We start from the raw sequence: 6,070 nt of genomic DNA, 5'->3' as shown, positions 1-6,070 counted from the left end.
TTATTGTTATAATAAATGCACAAATGATTAAGAGATAAGAAATTATAAAGTTATCATGTACTGAACATTGGATTGCTACTTATTGATGCATAAGAGCTGTAAATAAGTACAGAAGATTTCTGAAGAGATTTACGCTCACATAAAGAAGAGCATCTACCATAAAATTTCAGACATTAATTTTTAGACAGAAATTCTTTTTAACTCAAATCATTTTTCTCAGTAATGTTACAACTCTTTGACTATTCTATGCTCTGTTGCTTATTATTCAACATAATCCCTCATCAACTCGATAGACACATTTTTCTTAATAATACTACAATAATATTAACCGCTCTGAGCTCTGTAATACTGTATAATCTTCAAAATAACCATATAAAGCGGATAAATTCAATACATTTGACTGGAATTTTCATTGTGCGATGAAGTCTCGCACCTTTAGAAAGATAGTCTGCTTTATATCTAAACTGAGTTTCATATTAACTAAATAATAAAAATAGTAAGGTCATTCAGAATGGAATTCTTGAAACTTTGTTAGAAAAACTACTAAACTGTAAGTCATTACTAATACATTGCGGCTAGTTGAGGCAGTGCACTTGAGGACTTTAACACTCTATTAACTACGAGGTTTCTTCATAACACCCCTTGGCTGGATTATTGTTAATCAATTCATCAGACTAAACAATAATCGACCGCAGATCTGCATACCTCCCCGAGGAGCTTGTAACCATTTTGAGATTCGATAACGCGGTGTTGGTAAGCCTGTCAGTTTTCGTAAATGATTTCAAGCTTCTCTCCTTTTAATATTTTTTCATCGGATCAATCTTGATATCCCTGAGGAATTCATTTGTCTTAATGTACCATGACACATTGAAAAATCTTCTCAGACCCTGGTTTTGTATAATTTGTGGCGAATAGTAGTTTTGAGGCCTTGCTGAATGCTACACATCCATATATGGTAGAAGTGACGATTGAATTATTTGTTTGTATATCAGCTTCCTGTTCTAAACATTCAGACTTTCATTTTTGTATAACGGTTGGAGGTGATGAAGAATTTTGGCAAAGCTAATTGTCGTCAGTTGTCTGTAAGTTAGTTTTTATGCCTTGTTAAAATTGAAACTTTTTTCTTCGGAAGTGAGCATTGTTCAGCGATTTCGGTTTAAATGCAGTAGTAGTTCATTATTTTCTTTTTCTCTCTTCTCTTAATTAATATTAATATTAATTAGAATTAATATTAATTTCGAACATTAAAACCCCTAAAATCATTATATTTATTATATTAATTGTGGTATTATGAGTTAATGAGTTAGTGAGTTATGAGTTATTATGAGTTATGAGTATGAGTTATGAGTTAATTGTGGTACATTTTCGACACTTTACGTATATCACTACATTAATTTTCTCATCAAATACAAATTTTCTTTGATCTCTATATCAATTATTATACATTATTATACATTAACTTTATTACGGTTTAACTTTTCCTAAACCGTTGCATATTCTTTTAAAGTTCTTCTGGCATAAAATCTGCATTATTGAACAGATAATACGATATGAGACTTTAAAATGACTTTGCATTTCACACTTGGCTTTTAGTGCTACTGCTTATAAGGTTATATTTCACGTATTATCTGATAAATCTATAAAATGGACTTTAAGTGCACTTTGAGCGTATAATCAGATTACTTAGCACTCATCGGGAACTCATCGTATACTCTTGCTGCCGTAGTGTAAAACTGTGCAAAATAATTTCAATTACTAGGCTTAGTAGAAGCTAAAAAAGTATTATACATAAAAGGATTGCTAGTTATTCAAACTAAATTTACTGAACGCTTACGCACAGAGAAAGGCAACCGCACAATCAATTTTAATCACGCAGATGAAGGGCGATTCAGCTCATTGCTTTCTGGCTACGCTGATATCTGACTTGTTTGGCCTTTTTTTATTTTTTTAATTGAATTTTTTAAAGTTTTTTCTGTGCTTTCAATTGATTGAGGAAAAAATTCCATTTCAGTTGAATTAAACATTTTTTTGCCAACAGATTGAAGAGTTACAGTAAAAAGCAAATATAAATGCCTGGCAAAATGAACACCCGTGAAACCCATAAATACAAAGAGGCGCCACTCTGCTCTGCTCAAAATGGTTTGCTCGTGTAGTTGCACGCTGGCACGTGTAATTCCAAATACACATGCACTTCAATCTGTACCTGCAATCAGATAAACGCGAAATAAACAGAAAAATTTAATTATTTGCTTTTATATATATTCGATTTGATTTCATGCTTTAAATATTTCTTTGATTTCAATTCAACAAATTCGCACGGCACTCTTTACACCGCCACGCCGCCACACCGCCTCACCGCAACATATAGAAACATTACTGCGTTGGGGGCTTTGGAAATTGCAGCTTTTATTCTACAAATAGAAGAAAGGAAACTACTGGTTTGAATATCTGTGGGTGTCCAATGCAAAATGTGGCATCAAATAGTGTGCAAACACATATTAAGTGTAAAAAAATGGTAGTAAATATGGCCACAAACGTTAATTGCGATTAAATTTCATTTATTCCACAATATTTTGTATGCATATTTACTCTCCCATCCGCCTTTCACTTTCACTTTCACTTCCTCTCTCATTTTAATTTCATGGAAATTGTCGAGCATTTTAACATTGAAACATGAAATTAATTATTTGCTGAAAAATTCCAACAGTGAATTCCAAAAAAAACCTTTCTAGATTTTTAAAATTTTATATTTAAATAAATAATGTGTTGTTGTAATTTGCAAATTCATTTATGGTATGTTTACTTTTAGAAGCTGCCATATATGTATGTTCTCTTTTAAATACCTTCCACGTAATATTTAGCAAAAATGTACACCAGTGCGTATACGTAATTTATTTTACATTCCGCATTGGTTCATGCAATTTCACCTGATTTATATTTGTGTGCGTAGTTTAATACATATAATAAGTAGATATATATAATAAAAATTTATATATATACATGCTTCATGTGTGTATGTTTTCGTGCCCTTGGTCAACTATGGACTTTTGTTCAGTGAATTCCTTCTGAATTCGGTAGCTGCGTATCCTCTTAATTGGTTTGTTTGAAATGCGCTTTTGGTAGGAAAATAAAAAGAAATCCAATAGAAAAACATTTCAAAATGTAGTCACTCGCCTGCCTTGTAAAGTCGCTATTTTGTTTCATTTTATTTAATTTGTTTTTTTTTTTTTTAATTTTTTGTTTTGGTAGTGATTTATATTTGTATTCGTAAATATTTTAGGTTTCTTTTTGTTACTGAATTTGTTTGATGTAAATTTTAATTACAAAATTTTTCGCGTATTTATCTGCGGGTGATCGCATGCTGAAAAAAATTCTACAAGTTTTAAAAAAAAGTCCAATGAAATGCAATTGTTTTTTTCTTGGAAATAAATTTAATTACTTTACAGTTAAAAATTTGCGCAAAATCCTGTTATTTAATTAAACACTTTTGTTTAAAGTGCAAAAAATGAGCAATTATTGAAATTGCGCTTAAAAGTGTTGCAATTTGTCAATATAGATTTTTCACAGTTCCATAGAAATAAAAGGATTTATATAAGTATATATAAGTATAGATTATTCAATCAATCAATAAACAATAAATAAACAAGATAAATCATTTTTATTTGAATTATTAATACCTATTTTAATTAATGAAATTAAAAGAAAAACATTTATTTTATATAGTAATTATTTGCATAAGAGCATGTACTTTGTTTTATGAATTGAATTTATTAAAACTTGGAACTAAACAAAATTTTCTTTTTACATTTGCTCATTCAAGAAGTCAATAAATGCAAGAAATACTGTATGGAATCTGCTTAACAGTCTCTAATGTGTCGATAGTTACGAGATTTTAATAACGAGTTTCAATGCTACGTTTAGTTCACCACTGATATCTTTAGCTGAATATGAGTACATCTATAAAAGTGCCTGGGATCATAAGTAAACTAGTAAAATAAATATCTAACTGAATACTACTTGATGTCTTTGACTGAATTCGGGTAAATCTACAAAAGTGTTTGGGATCATAAGTAAAATTCAGTGAACATTCAATCTTAATTACATGTTATTTTTTCTAATAGAGTTCCGATGAGTTCAACGATAGTAAATATATAACTGAATTCAATTTCAATCTCAATTACATGTTTCTAATAAATTTTTCTGAAAAAGTTCTGATCAGTTCAACGAAAATAAATATCTAACTAAATTCTATTTGATGTCTTTGGCTGAATTCGGGTAAATCTACAAAAGTGTTTGGGATCATAAGTAAAATTCAGTGAACATTCAGTCTCAATTACACGTCATTTTTTCTAATAGAGTTCTGATGAGTTCAAGGATAGTAAATATATAACTGAATTCTATTCAATGGTAGTTTTCTTCATTACCGATGTAGAACCGTGATTTTAGAATAAAAACATCTTTGTTAGGATCATGACGGAATGTGCATGAAGCAAGAGAGTTACAAATCAGCAAAACTTCCTTACACAATCTAAATATATTTAATACGAATTGTATTAATTGATTCTTAACTTAATTTTAGGTTGATACAAAACTCTAAAAGAAACTGCTTCATTTTTTGACTGATTTTTAGATAAATTTTAAAAATAAATAAGTGATTAAGAAAAATAAAAAGAACGTGTGAAAATTACATAAAAGAAGCATAGCATTCTGTTGCAGAGCTATATGCTGTACCACAAAAGTCCTGGTTTTAGTAGAATCTAGTACAGAGAAAACACTACACGCAAGATGAAATATACTAAAAGACATCGAAATTTGTCACAGAAAACATGCCAATTATTTTTGAGAATTTTTATAACTATATCAAAAAAGGCTTTCAAATTCGATGGTGATAATGATGATAATAAAGATGTGTATATTAGAAATCACAGGATTTATTATTGCCTATTATTGTCTATATTGGAAAAAAAACATTTATTTAACATTTCTTATCATATTTTATATTTAAAATTTTTCAACTAAAATATTTTTAAACTAAACAAAAGATGGTTTTATGTTTATTTTCATTAAAATCTTAAAAAGTTTTCGTATTAAATGTTTAAAAAAAACCCATTGTATTTTATTTAATTAAAAAATAAATATAAAATTTTAGAAAAAGTTATAAATTATTTTATTTTGCATTAAAATATTCCGAAAGTATTCAATTAAAATATCTCACAATCACGTATTGCCGAAATAAATTCTTTAGTATTTATATGGAAAAGGACATTATGCAAACATTAAACGACCCAACATTTTGTGAGAATATTATTATTATCTACTTGAACGCCTAAATATTTACATTGGTAGGATAATAAAAAAGAATTTATTCCTTAGGTAAGTCAAATAAAACATTTTATGTATATTCATGTGCTGTTATGTCCACTTAAGTTTGCTGGACACACAAGTGTGTATATCATTTTAACATAAACATTCCTATTTATTTCTCTGATATAAATCTTTTCGGACAGTTTTATTGGACACAAAAATAACAAGCATGACAATAATAAAACTATAACAATAAGGATATTACGAAACTGTTTTTACTCGACAAAATCATGTTTTAGCAAATTTTGTTAAACAATTTTTTTTCTCTTTTAGATATCAATTTTATGTTATTCTTATATTCACTTCTAATTCTATATTTATTCTTATATTATTTATTTTGCTTGGAGCATATTGCCGGTCCACTCTTTTGCTTAGTACGAGCTCGAGTACTGTAAGGAGAATGACTTACTTTTTTGTTATAAATCAAATTTGCTGGCAATAAACTTGCCTTACTTGATAAATTTCATGGGTATGGATATGTACTCGTATCTTATTCCATGTATTGAAAGTGTGGAGTTCCCCTCGCCTGTGTGTTATATTATTGGCTATTTAATGATACATTTGTAAGCACATGGAATAACAAACACAATCGCTAAAACATACAGAAGACAACAGTTGATCGAACTGATATGGGACGAAAAATGTCACCCATGCATCCGTTGTAGGACGGACATGCTTAACAAATTAAACAAGCAATAAAAATACT

The sequence above is a fragment of the Teleopsis dalmanni genome, chromosome 1 (assembly GCF_002237135.1).
Source record: "Teleopsis dalmanni isolate 2A chromosome 1, ASM223713v2, whole genome shotgun sequence".
NCBI lineage: Eukaryota > Metazoa > Arthropoda > Insecta > Diptera > Diopsidae > Teleopsis > Teleopsis dalmanni.
This window is presented reverse-complemented; position numbering follows the sequence as displayed.